The following is a 20,882-nucleotide window of genomic DNA, read 5'->3' as shown; positions in this document are numbered from 1 at the left end:
AAGTCATGGGTAAACCCTAATCCATACACTTAAGTTATGATCCATATCTCATGTGGGTTAACTCTTATGGATACTCACATAAACTTAGCCCAACATGGATCAATAGCCCAAACAATATATATATATATATATATATATATATATATATATATATATATATATATATATATATATATATATATATATATATATATATCACTGATTTACATAATCAGTCTTCGTTAATTTAATTAGTCTCTTTTGATCACAAAATTAATTCTAAATTAATTCTTGATCAATACTAATTAAATAATATGATTTCATATTAATATATTATACTTGTAATATATTAATAAATCATATTATTATATATATATATATATTAAAGTTGTGAAAGATTTTAACAGTAAAGTGGCACATTTTTTGTCAATTTTGGTCCTCTAACTTACAACATTGACCCTTCATCTTTATGCTTTTGTTCACAAACAACCCTTTCACTTTGCTTTGAATTTTTCATAACCCTCGCCTTTTATTACATATTATTAGTATTTAGTCTTTTGGCAGAAATGGTCCCTCATCATTATTATTATTATTGTTAGACAAAATTACACGATTGGTCCCTGTGGTTTACCAGATTTAACATTCTCTTTTTGGTTTTAAATTAATGTTTTATTTATTAGAAAATACCCACCCAATACCATAAACCCACCCACCATCTGCCATCACCACCACCGCCGCCACCGCCAAAATTACATAAATGGTCCATATGGTTTACCCATGGTGACAAATTCAGTCCGTACTACCTGAAAAGACCAAATTACCCTCACATTAACGGACAAAAAACAACCAACATGCTACTTTACTTTACAAAGCAATACCTTCCGACCCCGGAAACGCCGGGGAATCTTTTCTAGTTAATATATTATACTTGTAATATATTAATAAATCATAAATAATCTCTTTCTCAAATATCCATCCTGTCAGATTGTTCTAGTGAAGGCAACCCAAATGGACCATGCTACTCTCGGGTCAAGCACATACCAATTATAGTTATGGGCTTAGACACCTATTCCAACAGTGTTATAGTGGTGGAGTTTGCAAAGATGCATCATCATTATCATCATCATCATCACCTCTTCTTCCTGTTGGACTTAAACTTTATTGCATTTTATGGCTAGATCTAGGATTTTTGTCTAATTTCCTTATGATTAAGAAACATTGAGTAAAGAAGGTCCATAAATTTAGAACTATGTAGAGAGACCTATTGTGATTCTTGACACGAAGACAGAGACCTTGCCCAACAAGGAGGTAAATCTGCTGAAGGTGCAATGGCAGCATGAGAAGGGTTTTTAATGGACTTCGGAACCTGAGGACGAGATGATAGAGCATTACTCTGAATTGTTCGAGGCATAGGACTTCGAGTACGAAGTCTAACTCTAGTGGGGGAGAATTGTGACATTTAGATCTTTGAGGTACTTAATTTGAAGAATTTTTTACCCTTTTGGAAGTGGTCATGACGTGAGCTATGCCTAGTCACGTCGTGAGTTGACATTGACCAATTGACTCACAATTTTTGAGTCTCACGACATAAGCCACTATTTGTCACAATGTGAGAACAATATGATGAATAAAACCCTAATATTCGGGTATTAATGGAATGAGAGGTCTAGGGTTGCCCATCCTCAGTCTCCCTCACTTGCTAGCCTCCAGAAACCCTAATCACAACCTTCCTTAAGATCCTTATCCATTTTTAGTGCATTTTCTAGCTTGAAGAAGGAGAGAAGAAGGGGAAAAGAAGTGTTGGTGGAGTTTGCAAAGAAGCATCATCATCATCATCACCTCTTTTTCCTGTTGGACCTTTGTAAGTGCTAAAGGCTCAAATTTTATTGCATTTTATGGCTAGATCTAATATTTTTGTCTAATTTCCTTATGATTAAGAAATTTTGAGTGAAGAAGGTCCATAAAGTTAGAAACTTTATGGATTCTAAGGGTTCTTTGAGCATCTTAACGTCTAGATCTAGAAGTTTCTTAAGTATCATAGTCATGCATGAGAATTTGGTGCCATATTTCCACCTTTTGACATATAATGGATTGGGGACATGCATAGTGCATGCATGTCCATAAAATAAACATTTTTATGGACCTTTAGGACCCCTTTAAGCTTCTGGAAGAGTTAGATTTGAAGGATTATTGTATTAAGGACTTAAAACCTTGATTTTGGCTTCAAACTGTGGCCACGACATGAGACATAAGGTCTCAAGACGTTACATTGAAAATACTCGTTTATCGCTAAGTTTTGATACTCACGGTGTGACTAAGTGATGCTTGCGTCGTGAGGTCAGCCGGTGAGGAATCTGTGACTGAGTTGGCTGAGTCGGGAATAAGTTTCTGGAATTAGACCGGGTGGACTCTCACTACATGACGAAAGGTTGGTGACGACGTGAGACTCAGTATTATGATTTTTTACCATGAACTTTGACATTGTGGTTTGAATCATTGACATGGTTTGACTTTGGGCATTTTGGATGATGCGTCAAGGGGGGTGGGTCCTTATTATGAAGGGGTAAAATAGTCATTTACCCTAAAAGGGGGATAAGGCATGAAAAGTGCCCTAAATTATGGAATTTCAACTTAATTGCTAATTAGGGTTGTTTTGGGTATGTTTAGTGAGAGGATATTTTGTAGTAGCAGCCCGAGTGTGAGTTTTATCCAGCTATCGATTGAGGTGAGTCTTCTCATAGTACTTGTGGGTCGTAGGCACTAATATCGGCCCACTAGATTATATTATGTAGGATGCTAGTTGTCTTTATGACTCTTGCATGTATGATTAGGTAGAAATATACCACATGACTGGGCCCATAGATGTATATTTGTGTTGAAATAAACCCAGGGGTTGGGCCTATTATTGCATGTTCGGGTTGAAACATACCCCAGGGTTGGGCCACGATCGTATGTTGGGTTGGAATATACCCCCACGGTTGGGCCCACTGATTAGTATGGTATGTGGTACTTTGTGGAACTCACTAAGATTTGTGCTTACAAGTTTATGTTTATGATTTCAAGTACTTCCGGTATGAAAGGGAAGAGTCTGACGTGATGACTCATCATCCCCCTCATGATTCCGCACTTATGATTATTTGTACTCTAATGACTTGATATTTTGTGTTGTGGTTAACTTAGAGACATCTGATGTGTGGAATTAATGGTTTTTAAAATGAAAAATTTTATCACTGTTTTTGGGATGTTACATTAAGTTCGTGCTTTAGTCCAAAGGGTTTGAGTTTTAAATGATATTAATTGAAGTTTGTAATTTTTTTTCAAAGTCAATGTTGGTGATAGTTTTCTTAGTGTAAGCATTATGTGTGAATTCATAAAGAGATTTAGATGTTATAAAATGTTTGTAAGTTTGTTAACTTTAGTATCAACCAGGTAATTTATAAAATGTCACAGCCAAGTCTACCATTTCTTTCTTAGTTTTGTTTATTAATCCAATTTTTGTGTTTCAATAATATGTGGATCCATGAGAAACTGTGAATTGAAATCTACAAACCGTAACTCTTGATTTTGGACTCCACCACATTGGTTAGTAACTTCTACTATGTCATGTATATATAAGCTTTATCCATCAATTTGTTGCAGATGTATCAAAGTTCAACAACGAGGACCATGAAATTGAAGATGTAGAAAGAATTCAGTGTAATTACTTCTTTTATGTCATCATTTTCTTTCTTTATAATTCACACATGTGGTTTCTTTTTTACAAATACATGATCATGTTACGACCTGGTTGAAGGGGGTCAGCCTCCACAGAAAGAAGAACGAACAGAGGAAGAAGTTTGGAGCAATTTTCAATAATCCTTATTAATATCGAAATTACAATTTAAAAGAAAAGAACTAGCTAGAGGCTTCCACCTAGACAGGAACGAAAACTAACGTGCAAATAATTATTCTAAACAAAAACTGCCATAGTGGTTCCTAAAATAAAGCAACTAAATACTCTAAAACTTCAAGTGTTTACTGAAGAACCTGATGGTGCAACTTATCTTCCAAGTATCCATTAGTCTCTATAACGGGCGGGTCGGACAATAGGTCTTTTGGGCCGGGTCTGGGTTGTACCCGTATCAATACCTCCATCGTTGAGAATGACCTTGTCCTTAAGGTCACTTTTTTCAGCTGCCATGACTACTTCTTCTTGGTGTCCCCATGTAGACTCAGAAATGTCCCTATCTTTCCATTTAACTAGGACCTGTTTGATTGGAACTCCTTTAATAGTTATGGTACGTTGGTCAATGATGTTATCAGGCTCGATTACTGGTATGTCATCCATAAAGGTTGCTACAAAGCGGAAGTGATGATGGTATTGAATCTCCGTGGCAGGGTCGCAATAGTGAAACATGGAAGACCAGGTGGATGCGAGATTTCGGCGGGAGGTCGAGACGATAGGCCACTTTGCCTATGTGTTCTAATATCTTGAAGGGGCCAAATAAGTGTTTGCAGAGCTTGTTGGATTCCTATTTTCTGACTAAAGATTGTCGGTAAATGTGGAGTCGCAAATGGACTAGCTCACCAACCTGGAATTTATTGTCTTGACGGTGCTTGTTGGCTTGGTCTAACATCCGTTGACGTGTGTGTTGAAGGTTTTCTTTGAGATGCACCAGTAGCTTCTGACGTTCTGCTAATGTGTCGTCGATGGATGCAACTTTGGATGTACCCGCTGTATAGTGGGGGGAAACTGGAGGGGGTCTACCAAATAGTGCTTGAAAGGGAGGCATTTCAATTGCACTACGATAGCTCGTGTTGTACCAATACTCAACAAGATATAGGTACTTGTTCCACTGGGTGGGCTCGTTGCTGGCGAAGCAACGAAGGTAAGATTCTAGACAACGGTTGACTACTTCTGTTTGTCCTTCGGTTTGAGGATGGTAAGCACTTGAATGGAGAAGTTTGGTGCCGAGTTTTGTGAAAAGTTCCTTCCAAAAGTTGCTTAAGAAAACGGGATCTTTGTCAGATAAGATGGTTTTGGGGATTCCATGTAGGCGGTATATGTTCTAAAGGAATAAGGTGGCTAAGGAGGCGGTTGTGTAATGGGTAGGTAAAGCGATGAAATGGGCGAATTTAGACAAACGGTCTACTATTACCCACACGGCTATTTTTCCTTGGGAGGGTGGTAAGTGAGTGATGAAATCCATTGATATTTCTTCCCACACGTGTTCTGGTATGGGTAGGGTTTGAAGAAGTCCATATAGTTTTTGGGTAGAGTATTTCTTTTGTTGACATATGAGGCACTCTTTGATGAATTTCGTTACCTCTTGACAAAGGTGGGGCGAGAAAAAGGATGCGTTGATGCGATGGATGGTGGCTGTGATGCCGGAATGATTGTCGAGGGTAGATGAATGGAACTCGTGTAGCAGTTTCTGTCTCAGCTGGGGAATTTCTGGGATTAATAGTCGGTCTCGAAAAAGAAGCGGACCATCACACATCATGTAACCTGGTAAGCTGGTTGGGTTTCTTTACAGGTGTTGGACCCATTTGCGACCTTCGGGGTTGCTGGTATAGCAGTCCCGTAGTTCTTGTAGCCAAGGGAATGTGGTAAACGATAGTGTAAAAATCTACGCTTCGGTTTTTCTGCTCAATGTGTCCACGACTCTATTTTCTTTCCTGGGTTTGTAGTAGACCTCAAAGTCGTACCCTAGCAGTTTTGTTGCCTATTTTATGTTGCTCGGGGGTTTGAATCATTTGTGTTAACAGGTGTTTGAGGCTGCGTTGGTCCATATACACACGGAAACGACGACCGAGTAGATATTGACGCCACTTCTTGACCGCTTCGGTGATGGCTTACAATTCTCTCATGTAAGTGGAAGTGTTTTGCATGCGAGGGCAGAGTTTCTTACTAAAAAAGGCTATGGATTTATCGTTTTGGGATAGTACAGCGCCAATGCCTGTCCCGGAGGCGTCAGTGGTGACGTCAAAGACATTATGGAAGTCGGAGAGAGCTAAGACGGGTAAGGTTAGCATGGCGTGTTTGAGGTCTTCGAAAGCTTGGATTGCCGCTGGTGTCCAGGTTAAGGTAGGCTGATGAAGGAGATCAGTAAGTGGGGTAGTTATTGTTGGATAAGGTGTCTAAGTCCATAACTATATTTGGTATGTACTTGACCCGACCCGGCATGGTCCATTTGGGTTGCATGGCATCATGCATTTGGATAGACTAAAATAAGAGAAATAACACTTGTGGTTTATTAATATATTATAAGTTCTAATATATTAATAGTATTATTTAATTAGTATTGATCAAGAATTAATTTGGAATTAATTAAGTGATCAAAAGATGACTAATTAAATATATGGGTTGATTATGTAAATCATCCATAACTTGTATAGTGGGCTAAAAGGCTCCATGGATTATCAAGTTGGGTAAAACCCATAAGATGCTCCATGGGAGTTACGAACCCATGGGTCATGGAAATGAAGAGTCATGTCACATTAGGGTTTACATGGTGTAACCCTAGATGTGACACACTATATAAGGAACATGATACTCACCAAAATCGACTACACTAAGAACAAGAGAGGGCAAGCCGATTTATACAACTGTTATACATACTCTAAAGTTATTCCAAAGCATTTGGTGTTGTGTGAAGCATTTGAGGCATCACACTTGGGGTGCTAGGCTCTCAAGGTTTTCAAGAAATCAAATCAACTACAAGGTATGTAATTCTAGCCATATTTTAGGTTAAAAGTTCCCCATGTATGCTAGATAGGATTATGAACCTTGGAAATCATATTTTGCATGTATTTTAGACAAACATAGATCCAAGGTTTTCTAGGGTTGCATGTACACTTAGGGGTGTTAGAATGCTCATAACCCATCAGCTATTTGGGCGTAATTATGGACAAATCGCCTATAATAGATTGTCAAGCCCAAAAATCCCCTAAGGCCTGTTAACGAAGTGGGTTTAGGCCATTCTTTGATGGCCTGAAGCTTCTCTGGGTTCGTGGATACACCGGCCTGTGAGATTACATGACCTAGGTAGTGAATTTCTCTGACACCAAAAATACACTTTGTTAACTTGAGGTAGTATTGATGTTGAGCGAGTGTAGAAAAAACATGGCGCAGATGGTGGTAATGTTGTTCGATGGTTTTACTATAGACTAGTATATCATCGAAAAAAACAAGTACGAATCGACGAAGCACATCCCGGAAAATATCATTCATGGCAGATTGGAAGGAGGATGGTGCGTTCGATAAACCGAACGGCATGACCCGTAATTCATAGTGTCCATTTATAGTGCGAAACGCTGTCTTGTGAATGTCGGCCTCATGGACTCGGATTTGGTGGTAATCAGTGCGCAGGTCAAGTTTGGCTGGGGAGAAATAGGCCGTCTCTGAGCACTGTGGAGGTGAGATCAGTCATAATTTGTTTATGAAAGTGTGGGTAGCGGTAACGTTTAACGTTTACTGTAGGTGCGGTGGGAAGGAGGGGTATACGATGATCATGGGGTCGGGTGGGGAGGAGGTTTGTCGGTGTTTCAAATATGTGTTGATATTCTTGAAGTAATTGTTGAATCTGGGGATCAGTGTTTGTAATTTGATTAGTTGATGGTGGTTCGAAGATTAAGGTGTGCATGGAGGCGATGGAGTCATGATGGAGGAGGTGGTGTAGGGAGCTGGCTGAAGCAGTGGTTGCTACCGGTTCTCCTGCCAAAGTGATATGTTTCTGGTGATGTGAAAACATGATCTGGGGTACTGAAAAGTCAATAGTAATAGGACCAACAGATCATATCCATTGAAGGCCTAAGACGATATCTGCTTCACCAATTGGAACTACAAAAAAAGGAATCTTAAATGGGGCATCTCGAAAGCGAAGTAGAACATATGGACAGAAACCATGGCAATGAATATGTGTTATGTTGCCTATCATCACAGAGAAGGTTAGGATGGGTGTAGTTGGGAGTTTGAGAAATATGGCCACCCGTGGCTGAACGATGTTGTGTGTACTTCCGCAATCAACGAGCATCGTTACAGGATGACCATTAATGAACCCTGCGACATGGAGAGTTCTCGGAGATGATGATCCTAGCAGTGTTGCTTGGGATAGAGATAGAAACTGGGGTTCCTCATTGGCGATTGTGTGGTCTGTGACTGGAATGACATATGTGGAGTGAAAGGGTTGGTCTATGTCAGAAGTGTAGAGGTGATCTTCATTGTCAACAATGATGAGGAATTGCGTGTCACACCCCAAAACCGGAACGGCAGAAACGTTCTGGGGTGGAGGACGTCATGTCAAGTATCACAACATATGAAGTATAGTAATCAAAGTACAACAACCATTGCATTAATAGTAATAATTTTACATAGGTTACATTTAACAACAACATCAGAGTAGATACAGAGAATAACATATAATGCAGCTCGGTACAAGGCTGTCTTCACAAAAGCTTCCGGAGTGTACCTGTCTACGGATGACCTGAGAATACAAGTTATTTTGAAAGCGAGTATCAGCATTTTTAGATGCTGGTGAGTTCATAAGTATTTAATGGCATTGGTATAAATACATGTTTTTCTTCAAAATAATCTCATAAAAGATGGTGATTTAGAATTTACATAGTGTTAGAATTCTTTCCAGAAATTCCTATATTTTCTAAATAACAGTAGTCTTCTACCAAGACCCAATTGTTTTATGTTTTAAATCGAGGAGTATCTCTACTAAAAGCAGTCTTCTACCACGAACCGACTGTTTTATGTTCAAGGAGTAATTTCCCCCAAAGGTAACTATCTTTATCAAAATATAGTTTTTACTTTAAAGAATAAGTGAGACGATCGCACTCAAAAGTAATAGGGAAAATAATATTTTTACCTCAGCAGTAACGCTGCTGGCTAAAGGTAACTAAAACATAGACTCCAGGTGGTATTGAATGAACAACACGCCTCGGAGAGTCTAAAAGAATAAAATACAGACTCCATGAAGTATTAAGTGAACAATACGCCTAGCAAAGTCTAACAGACAGAAGTACAGACTCCAGACAGTATCAAATGAGCAATACGTCTAGCAAAGTCTAACAGAAAGAAGTACAGACTCCAGACAGTATCAAATGAGCAATACGTCTAGCAACGTCTAACAGAAAGAAGTACAGACTCCAGACAGTATCAAATGAGCAATACGTCTAGCAAAGTCTAAAAGGATGAAGTACAGACTCCAGACAGTATCAAATGAGCAATACGTTTAGCAAAGTCTAAAGGAATCTTTAATCCTAAGTAGGTTTATTTAAAGATTTAAAACGTGGCCTAGTGTATAACTAGGAAGATATATATATATATATATATATATATATATATATATATATATATATATATATATATATATATATATATATATATATATATATATATATTATTAATTTTATATATAGAAAATACCATGATGACACTTATTACCTTAAATCCATGAATTATAAGGTAACTCTAAAGATACTCGTAACCATACTGATTGACAATCGAATACTTGACGACCTGCTGGCGTCGGATTAAATGTGACATTTGTCACCCCTTAGCTTGGTCAGCCGGGACTGTAGCTAGCAGTCAGGATGTGGGAGTGTCTGTCCCGTATAGATCTATACACATAATGCCCGCTCTCCCTCCAAGAGACTCTGGTTACCAACTTGACAACGGTGGAATCCGCGTCATGAGGATGTATCTCGTGTTTTGAATTCTATAAACCTTTCCTTTTACTAAAAGTATATGTTTTAGAATATAGATATGACTAAGTTCTCCTTCATGAATGTTATGGTTGCTTTCTAAACTATACCTATTATAGTTTACTTGAGAGGTTATCTAGATGCCTTTGCTACCCAAAGGTGATGAATTGGCTGATGGAACTTTTATGACTATATATGTCTACATGATATATAACTAATATTTAAACGACCTTCGGACGGATAACCGATACCCTAAATCCACATCCAAACAAGGAAAAGGAATTAAAGCGAGTTAGCCTTCCTAAGTCCTTTAAACATTTCTTATATAACTATACATATATAGGCATGCATTTTACAATATAAAAGTATAAAAAGAAGTTTTGGTAAAACCTTTAGAAAAGCTTTAATAATCTAAAAAGGGATATTCATACTTTAAAAGAGATTTGAAAACAAGATTTGAAAACCTTTAGCTGGATAAAGCAGTTTAACATGCAAAAATCTATTTGCTATACAGTTATTAATCACATGTGATTGATATAATAACTCTATAGTTCAACTTGTATTCCCCCCCCCCCCATAAAAGCATTTAAAATCATTAAAAAGGTTGATTCAGGGGTATGAACTCACTTGACGTGGGTGATTCGGATGAACGGATGGTATAGGATGCTAAGTGTCAAGTGAGGACTTGGACACACACGCGAATCCTATTTAACATGTAATGATACATTTAAGTATCTAATTAGTCACTTAATAACTAATTATGCAAGTAAAGACATCCTAATACATGAAAACACTTTACTACAAGTGCTAGGAGTACTAAGGGTTGCATATAAGGAGAGTATGGCCTCACATTGGAGTTTACTCTTCAAATGGTGGCCCTTAGGGGTGTTTACGGTTTTTGGACCACTTCCCCCATGAGTTTACGGCCGTAAACTCATGGAAGTGGTGCCATTGGGTGTTCAAAGGTCCTAAACCACTCAAGGAATTAAGCTAGACTCGAATCAAGGGCTTAGGAAGTGACTAGGGCTCGAAATGACCCTTCTTTGGAGTTTACGGTCCTTGGACCACTCCTTGGGAGTTTACGGTCGTAAACACATGCGTTTACGGCCGTAAACTCATGTTTGCTCATTTCTTTCGTGTTTTGGTGTTTCTATCTTATGCATGCAAGGTTCTAGTCACTTATACAAGCCATATAAGGTGTTAAGGGCACTTAAACACCCTTAGAAGGTGTTTACGGTTTTGGGAGGTCTCCCCAAACCATAAACTCATGTTTTCATGGGGATCTTGATGTTCTTCAAAGGTTTAGCATGTATCCTAAGTCAATAACTTGATAGGAGGAGTGTACTTGCTTATAGGAAGCTCGAAAAAGTGTTTGGAGCCCAAGAACACTAGTGTGTGTTCTTGGTGTTTTGAAGAACACTTGAAGATCTATGAAAAAGACAAGATTTCATGGATGAAATCGAGTATAAACAGTAGATAAAGTGTTATATGAACGAATCTAGGAAGAAAACACTTACATTTTGGCGGATTTGATGGAATGATTTTATGATAGTTGAGAGAAAACTTGGGTGTTCTTGAAGTTGGAAGTGAAAAATGAGCTAAAAATGACTAAGTGTCATATTTATACTCTTCGGGGTTTACGGCCGTAAACTCCATATTTACGTCCGTAAACTCCAAACTTTTGGAGTTTTGAGACTTACGCGATACACGACAACTTCTAAAGTATACTTCCTTTTACTTGTTCGCTTGACGAATATAAAAATAAGAACACCCAACGGACTTAAAACCGGCCAAAAATGTTTTGAGATGAATTTGGCTAATTTTTGAAGTGCTTGATTGCGGAGTTAAAACAAATGAAAGTTTCGGGTTGTCACATCATCCCCCTGCTAGAGGGAATTTTGTCCCGAAATTAGAGTTCAAGCACATACACAGATGCAATTGAGCAACTCGAAAGATGAGGACACTTTAGTTTCGTCTTATCCACTCGCTCCCAAGTGAATTCAGGGGCTTCGCTTGGTGATCTATCGAACATTCACTACCGGGATACGGCTTTGCTTGGATCGCTTGACCTCTCGGTTCATGATTTCTACAGGTTCCTACACGAAGTTGGGTTCTCATTGATTTCGATCTTGACGAGTGGGATTTCGAGAGTCACGTCGGACAAGCACTTTTTCAAGTCTAAGACATGGATAGGTTTGGGTGGAAATTATGGAATTCCAACAGTAGTTGAGGTCCGACGGGGGTTGGACCAATTCTTATTAAGAATTTCGGATGGTCCTAAACTCTTGGGAAGATAGAGCTTTTCAGTACTTAGAACATAATGTACTTCCATGGTTAGATCATCACTTGGCGTGATCGCCATTCTGAAGTTCCAAAAGTTCTCTCTTACTGAGGGTGTACTTCCCGGGTTGGTTCTTCGAAGGCTCAGGTTGTCTTCGGATTCGTATTTCCTACTGATTGGCTTTCGGAGGCTCTCTGGATCATTGGAGGTATTGGTTATATACTGGTACCTATTGGTTATGTGGCATCTATCTCAACCTAGTGCGAAGTGGACCTGCACTTCTGACTCTTGAGGTGTTTCTAACGGAAATTCTCAAAGTTGGTGAGATAGGGTTTTACCAGACGATGTTTAGAATGTTTTAATTTTCATCATCGTTTAATAGATGCTTTCACAGTATGATTCCTAACTGGAAAGAATCATTCTCTTACTCGCTTCGCTGCTTCATGGATAACAATCTCTGGTCAGGGCTAACTTAGCCCTTAGAGATTTTCTGAAGTGCTGGACTATTTCCGGAGGTGATTCTACTATTTCTTTAGAGATAGTATTCTTTGGAACACCTTGTAGCCCAACGAATTTCTAAGACATGCCCCATTCTCAATCGAGTTGGCTCCCTCCAGTTTATAGGAAGCGTGTGTTCTAGTACAACCCTTCGACTAACACCTAGACTGGTGTCAAGTCTACAATCTCTTTATGATCTGGGTTATAAGGCTTAACGCAACCTACCATTTTACTTTATTCAAGTATTCTTGGTTGCGGAGGTGGTCATGTGGTTCTTAACGTTTTAGTATTAACTTTGGAGAATGCAGTCTATCGTCTACAGGGCGACGGTGACTTTTCTCGCATGCGTAGGCGGTGTGACCTAGGCACTACTCGTCTGTAACTGGATGGACGAGGTGGCTGAGTAGTGCGAGTATCCCTTGCAACTACTCTTCCGGTATTACCGGGATTCTCTATTTAGATTCACTCTAGACAAAAATGGATTCTGCTACACAGAACCTCTAATTTCTTCATCCATTCTCCTCAGAGCTTAACCTGTCGCAGCCTTCAGGTTTTTGGGACTACTGCTGAGATGCTTAATTTGCGGGATTTAAGCGTGAATGGATGGTCGTAGTTAATGTTTTGACTCTTACGACTTGCGTTACTTTTCCTAACCGATGGTGTTAGCTACTATGATGGCTTAACCGGGATGACAATAAATTTCGAATTTGTGGTCATTTTAGTAGCTCAACCCACAGTGGTTCTCTTGACTCCAGCTCCTTTTCTATGGGATAGGATGAAGGGTCTTACTATAAGGTTCATGGTCGACCTCATACTCGGCTTAATCACTAATACTCGGTGTATGCAAGTCGTATATAATTGAGATTTGACGGGATGTTCAGATGTGTGGCCCCACCCCAGACCCATAACCCAACGAGGAACAGGGAGTAGGGAGGAAGCACACATCTTAAATCTTATTGATCTAAATTATATACCACTCTTATGCATATACTCAGTAGTAGTAAGTTAATCCCATGAGTTCTTTCTCTTGATTCACAAACCTGATTGTGCGATGCGGACGGCCTTTTTGGAGGATCTATCGAGTAGGTTTCGGGCGGTTGTTGTCTTCCGTGAAATCTGTGGTGTCTTCCGCTTATGGTTCTAACGGTCTAAGGAGGGGTTGGTTAACAGCGCGTGGTACCGTTCTCCTGGGTACTTCGGAAGGTTTGGATAAGAGAGACGACTGACGGATCGCATTAGGTTTTCTTATTAGGTTCAGAAGAACCTTTATTTGACGCATAGGCTAGGTGAAAGTTCTCTTTACACAGCACTAGGAATTCTCGCATGGTTGAACCAAGTCGATACATGACTGGCAGCAGTGTCGAAATAAATACCATCGACACGATATAGAATGAAGGTTGATAGGACCATGTGCTGAACGGGGCACACAAGTTCTTAGCGTCTCGGGTTTCGTCCATGGTATCACTATCGCGGATACTTGGACCGATAAAATTGACGCGGAACTCTAGGGGTCCTAATGTTTTGGAGTAATGTACTTTTCATGAATGGATTTCTCACGAGGCCTCTCTATAATCGCCTAGTATACACTAGTCATGTATAATTAAGATTAAAAGGACTGTTGACTGAGCGACTCCGCCCTAAATCCACAACCCAACGAGGAACAAGAGATAAGGCAGCATCACTCACTCGAGGTCTATCAATCTTAATTATAAATGGCCTTAACGTATATATCAAGCCATCATAGCTTTACCTGATGGATTTTTGAATTCTTACAACAGTGCTGCGACTTTCGCCTTAATGAGAGAGTAATTACAATTAGAATTGATTTATTAAAGTTCTCGGTTAGCTACTTAGGATTGAGAGATGTACCAAAATTCTACCGGGTTCTTTGATGTTTCCCCTAGGCATTAGGGTTAAACTCCTCCTGCGCCCTTGTCATTTCTTTCAGTTGGGCAGTCCCTCTTGAAGTGTCCAATTTCACCGCAAAGATGGCATATTGGACTGGTCCCAACATTGGTGGTTGATGTAATGAACTCAACCGGGGTCCTGCAGTTGCGAGCGGTATGCCCCTTCATGTTGCACCTAACACAAAAGAGTTCTCGACAGGTACCATGATGATGGTAGTTACATTTGCTGTAGCGAGGGAGGTTTCCTAGGTATGGTCTTCCAGGTTTCGAGACGGGAGGGTTGACAGGGGTATTGACTACCTCAGCTCGTTGCCCTGTGGAAGGTCCTTGAGTTGAGGTACTTCCCTCCTCGTTCTTAAACTTTCTCTTTAGTGGATTTGGTTGGGGTTCTTGGGTGGCTTTATAAACCGGTGTTGGTTGTTGTTGTCCAGTCCTAAGATCGGGATTCCCGATAGGGCTCTCGCTAACACTGGCGTTGTTAGCATTCAGGTGAGCCATGACAGCTGCTACGGCTGCTGAGACTGCAGCTCGGAACGTAGCTTCATCGAATCGAAGGACCGGTGTCTTACCAGCGGGTTGGTTACGTTTCTTTGGAGGCATGGTTTTTCCTACACGAAAAGGAACACAAGCTGATGAGAGAAGATGGTTAACCCTAGACGCATCTTTCTTTACTATGATAGGCATAAATTTTCCCGTGCCTCGAATTATGGTTATCTGAGCGTCGACCTACATCCCTATGATGCAGTCTGGGTAACAGGGTAGGAGTAAGTGTATCGGAAAGCCATAAAATGGGTGTCGTTCCTACTAAGTTATCTTTACGTTGGAGAGGTTCGCTCTCCTGCCTTGAAAAGATTTGAGAGAAGTTCGGAACGAAGATCACAGAAGAAAAGGCTCATGAAAGCTTATGGCTAAACACTCTCGAACGAGGTTTTGAGATCCGATCTATTCGTATTAATTGTGACGGGAAAGACGATTTGCCTAACACATAGTGTGAGTAGTGAAATCACTAACTCACTAAATTGTATTATTTTATGGATTTATTAGCGTGATGATAAAGAGGAAAAGACACTTCTCGGGTTCCATGCATTGGCTCCCTCTGTCCACCTCTTATCCTTGACTGGAACCGGCGTTGGTTTTCTTCGGGTACTTCCCTAGGGTTTTCTTCTCTTGCAGACATATTGAATTTCTACTCCGCCTTACTTCTGATTCTGGCTCTGAGCGTCATCACTTCATGGTGGATGACTGGAATCTCGGAAGTTCAGGCGAATTTCCCACCGATGTCCCTAAAAGGCATAGGCACATGGTGATTCCAATAGTCTCGTCCCTGTTCATTTATTTCCTAAATGGAAATCTTCTCAATGAACTTCTTCCGGGTCTGTATCGACTCTTCTGCCGATTACTGAAGGGGATAGGGTTTTCTAAAGGGGTTCGTGCGAGCATGGAAATGTCTAAAGAATCCTAAGAGATTATTAAAACATTTCACTGGGTGATCCATATCGAGTCCTGCTGCAATTACACAGCGTACACAAATCATATATAACTTAGATCTGATAGGCCTTCGAATATGTGATACTACTCTATATCCACATCCAAACAAGGAAAAGGAAGTAGAGCGAAACCACACATTCTTAGCCTATGAGGTCCTTACTATATATAATCTTGGAAGTATACACTTTGTAATCATAGGTCTATCAATAAGGATCTCTTTAGTTTTCACGCAAGGAGGGGTATACGATGATCATGGGGTCGGGTGGGGAGGAGGTTTGTCGGTGTTTCAAATATGTGTTGATATTCTTGAAGTAATTGTTGAATCTGGGGATCAGTGTTTGTAATTTGATTAGTTGATGGTGGTTCGAAGATTAAGGTGTGCATGGAGGCGATGGAGTCCTGATGGAGGTGGTGGTGTAGGGAGCTGGCTGAAGCAGTGGTTGCTACCGGTTCTCCTGCCAAAGTGATATGTTTCTGGTGATGTGAAAACATGATCTGGGGTACTGAAAAGTCAGTAGTAATAGGACCAAGAGATCATATCCATTGAAGGCCTAAGACGATATCTGCTTCGCCAATTGGAACTACAAAAAAAGGAATCTTAAATGGGGCATCTCGAAAGCGATGTGGAACATATGGACAGAAACCATGGCAATGAATATGTGTTCCGTTGCCTATCATCACAGAGAAGGTTGGGATGGGTGTAGTTGGGAGTTTGAGAAATATGGCCACCCGTGGCTGAACGATGTTGTGTGTACTTCCACAATCAACGAGCATCGTTACAGGATGACCATTAATGAACCCTGCGACATGGAGAGTTCTCGGAGATGATGATCCTAGCAGTGTTGCTTGGGATAGAGATAGAAACTGGGGTTCCTCATTGGCGATTGTGTGGTCTGTGACTGGAATGACATCTGTGGAGTGAAAGGGTTGGTCTATGTCAGAAGTGTAGAGGTGATCTTCATTGTCAACAATTATGAGGAATTGTGTGTCATACCCCAAAACCGGAACGGCGGAAACGTTCTGGGGTGGAGGACGTCATGTCAAGTATCACAACATATGAAGTATAGTAATCAAAGTACAACAACCATTGCATTAATAGTAATAATTTTACATATGTTACATTTAACAACAACATCAGAGTAGATACAGAGAATAACATATAATGCAGCTCGGTACAAGGTTGTCTTCACAAAAGCTTCCAGAGTGTACCTGTCTACGGATGACCTGAGAATACAAGTTATTTTGAAAACGAGTATCAGCATTTTTAGATGCTGGTGAGTTCATAAGTATTTAATGGCATTGGTATTAATACATGTTTTTCTTCAAAATAATCTCATAAAAGATGGTGATTTCGAATTTACAGAGTGTTAGAATTCTTTCCAGAAAATCCTATATTTTCTAAATAACAGTAGTCTTCTACCAAGACCCAATTGTTTTATGTTTTAAATCGAGGAGTATCTCTACTAAAAGCAGTCTTCTACCAAGACCCGACTATTTTATGTTCAAGGAGTAATTTCCCCCAAAGGTAACTATCTTTATCAAAATATAGTTTTTACTTTAAAGAATAAGTGAGACGATCGCATTCAAAAGTAATAGGGAAAATAATATTTTTACCTCAGCAGTAACGCTGCTGGCTAAAGGTAACTAAAACATAGACTCCAGGTGGTATTGAATGAACAACACGCCTCGGAGAGTCTAAAAGAATAAAATACATACTCCAGGAAGTATTAAGTGAACAATACGCCTAGCAAAGTCTAACAGAAAGAAGTACAGACTCCAGACAGTATCAAATGAGCAATACGTCTAGCAAAGTCTAACAGAAAGAAGTACAAACTCCAGACAGTATCAAATGAGCAATACGTATAGCAAAGTCTAACAGAAAGAAGTACAGACTCCAGACAGTATCAAATGAGCAATACGTCTAGCAAAGTCTAAAAGGATGAAGTACAGACTCCAGACAGTATCAAATGAGCAATACGTCTAGCAAAGTCTAAAGGAATCTTTAATCCTAAGTAGGTTTATTTAAAGATTTAAAACGTGGCCTAGTGTATAACTAGGAAGATATATATATATATATATATATATATATATATATATATATATATATATATATATATATATATATATATATATATATATATATATATATATATTGATAATATTATATATAGAAAATACCATGATGGCACTTATTACCTTAAAGCCATGAATTATAAGGTAACTCTAAAGATACTCGTAACCATACTGATTGACAATCGAATACTTGACGACTTGCTGGCGTCGGAATGAATGTGACATTTGTCACCCCTTGGCTTGGTCAGCCGAGACTGTAGCTAGCAGTCAGGATGTGGGAGTGTTTGTCCCATATAGATCTATACACATAATGTCCGCTCTCCCTCCAGGAGACTCTGGTTACCAACTTGACAACAGTGGAATCCGCGTCATGAGGATGTATCTCGTGTTTTGAATTCTATAAACCTTTCCTTTTACTAAAATTATATGTTTTAGAATATAGATATGACTAAGTTCTCCTTCATGAATGTTATGGTTGCTTTCTAAACTATACCTATTATAGTTTACTTGAGAGGTTATCTAGATGCCTTTGCTACCCAAAGGTGATGAATTGGCTGATGGAACTTTTATGACTATATATGTCTACATGATATATAACTAATATTTAAACGACCTTCGGATGGATAACCGATACCCTAAATCCACATCCAAACAAGGAAAAGGAATTAAAGGGAGTTAGCCTTCCTAAGTCCTTTAAACATTTCTTATATAACTATACATATATAGGCATGCATTTTACAATATAAAAGTATAAAAAGAAGTTTTGGTAAAACCTTTAGAAAAGCTTTAATAATCTAAAAAGGGATATTCATACTTTAAAAGAGATTTGAAAACAAGATTTGAAAACTTTTAGCTGGATAAAGCAGCTTAACATGCAAAAATCTATTTGCTATACAGTTATTAATCACATGTGATTGATATAATAACTCTATAGTTCAACTTGTATTCCCCCCCCCCCCCATAAAAGCATTTAAAATCATTAAAAAGGTTGATTCAGGGGTATGAACTCACTTGACGTGGGTGATTCGGATGAACGGATGGTATAGGATGCTAAGTGTCAAGTGAGGACTTGGACACACACGCGAATCCTATTTAACATGTAATGATACATTTAAGTATCTAATTAGTCACTTAATAACTAATTATGCAAGTAAAGACATCCTAATACATGAAAATACTTTACTACAAGTGCTAGGAGTACTAAGGGTTGCATATAAGGAGAGTATTGCCTCACATTGGAGTTTACTCTTCAAATGGTGGCCCTTAGGGGTGTTTACGGTTTCTGGACCACTTCCCCCATGATTTTACGGCCGTAAACTCATGGAAGTGGTGTCATTGGGTGTTCAAAGGTCCTAAACCACTCAAGGAATTAAGCTAGACTCGAATCAAGGGCTTAGGAAGTGACTAGGGCTCGAAATGACCCTTCTTTGGAGTTTACGGTCCTTGGACCACTCCTTGGGAGTTTACGGTCGTAAACACATGGGTTTACGGCCGTAAACTCATGTTTGCTCATTTCTTTCGTGTTTTGGTGTTGCTATCTTATGCATGCAAGGTTCTAGTCACTTATACAAGCCATATAAGGTGTTAAGGGCACTTAAACACCCTTAGAAGGTGTTTACGGTTTTGGGAGGTCTCCCCAAACCGTAAACTCATGTTTTCATGGGGATCTTGATGTTCTTCAAGGGTTTAGCATGTATCCTAAGTCAATAACTTTATAGGAGGAGTGTACTTACTTATAGGAAGCTCGAAAAGTGTTTGGAGCCCAAGAACACTAGTGTGTGTTCTTGGTGTTCTTGGTGTTTTGAAGAACACTTGAAGATCTATGAAAAAGACAAGATTTCATGGATGAAATCGAGTATAAACACTAGATAAAGTGTTATATGAACGAATCTAGGAAGAAAACACTTACATTTTGGCGGATTTGATGGAATGATTTTATGATTGTTGAGAGAAAACTTGGGTGTTCTTGAAGTTGGAAGTGAAAAATGAGCTAAAAATGACTAAGTGTCATATTTATACTCTTCGGGGTTTACGGCCGTAAACTCCATATTTACGTCCGTAAACTCCAAACTTTTGGAGTTTTGAGATTTACGCGATACATGACAACTTCTAAAGTATACCTCCTTTTACTTGTTCGCTTGACGAATATAAAAATAAGAACACCCAACGGACTTAAAACCGGCCAAAAATGTTTTGAGATGAATTTGGCTAATTTTTGAAGTGCTTGATTGCGGAGTTAAAACAAATGAAAATTTCGGGTTGTCACATTGCGGGGGGTTGCATTTGTGTCCCGGGTGGTATTTTTCTGGGCAAAGAAAACAAAGGTCGGAGTCCTTCCGTTGTTGAAGAGCTTCAGCGGATAATAGTGTGTACGGGAGAGTAGGGTTGATTTTGGTGGGGGTGGGTAAAAGACCCGCTGAGGTGGACAATGTGGTGACGGTTGTGTTGGGCTGAATAGTTGTTGATGGTGCTGAGCGGAACGGAACGGTGTAGTGGTTTCGGAGACGGGAATCACCCTGTTTATCTTCGATCAATTTGGCCAGACCAATTTCTTGCATGATGTCTGATGGTTGCAGTATTGCAAGCTCTTGACTGATATCGGTACAAAGGCCAGACGAGAAACAATTAAGTAGTGCTTCGGGTGGCAAGCCTGTGATGCAATTGCATAATCGCTCAAATTCGGTCTGATAAGTTGTCACTGAGGATGTTTGACGAAGCTTAAATAAAGCGGCATGGTGGTTGTCATACATGGAAGGGCCAAATCGAGTCTTAAGCGCTCGTGTGAATGCATCCCATGTGGTCAGGAGGTCGTTATTGAACAAATATTTATAGTAGCTCAAGGCATCGCCGGTAAAGAAGAAGGCGACCATGGTGAGCCATTCTGGTGGCTCGATTCTGTAGAATGCAAAGTATTGGTCGGCCTGAAAAATCCAATCCAAAGGGTTGGTTCCATTGAACATAGT

Source organism: Lactuca virosa, chromosome 8 (assembly GCF_052849685.1).
Source record: "Lactuca virosa cultivar CGN04683 chromosome 8, Lactuca_virosa_CGN04683_v6, whole genome shotgun sequence".
In the NCBI taxonomy this organism is placed as follows: Eukaryota; Viridiplantae; Streptophyta; class Magnoliopsida; order Asterales; family Asteraceae; genus Lactuca; species Lactuca virosa.
This window is presented reverse-complemented; position numbering follows the sequence as displayed.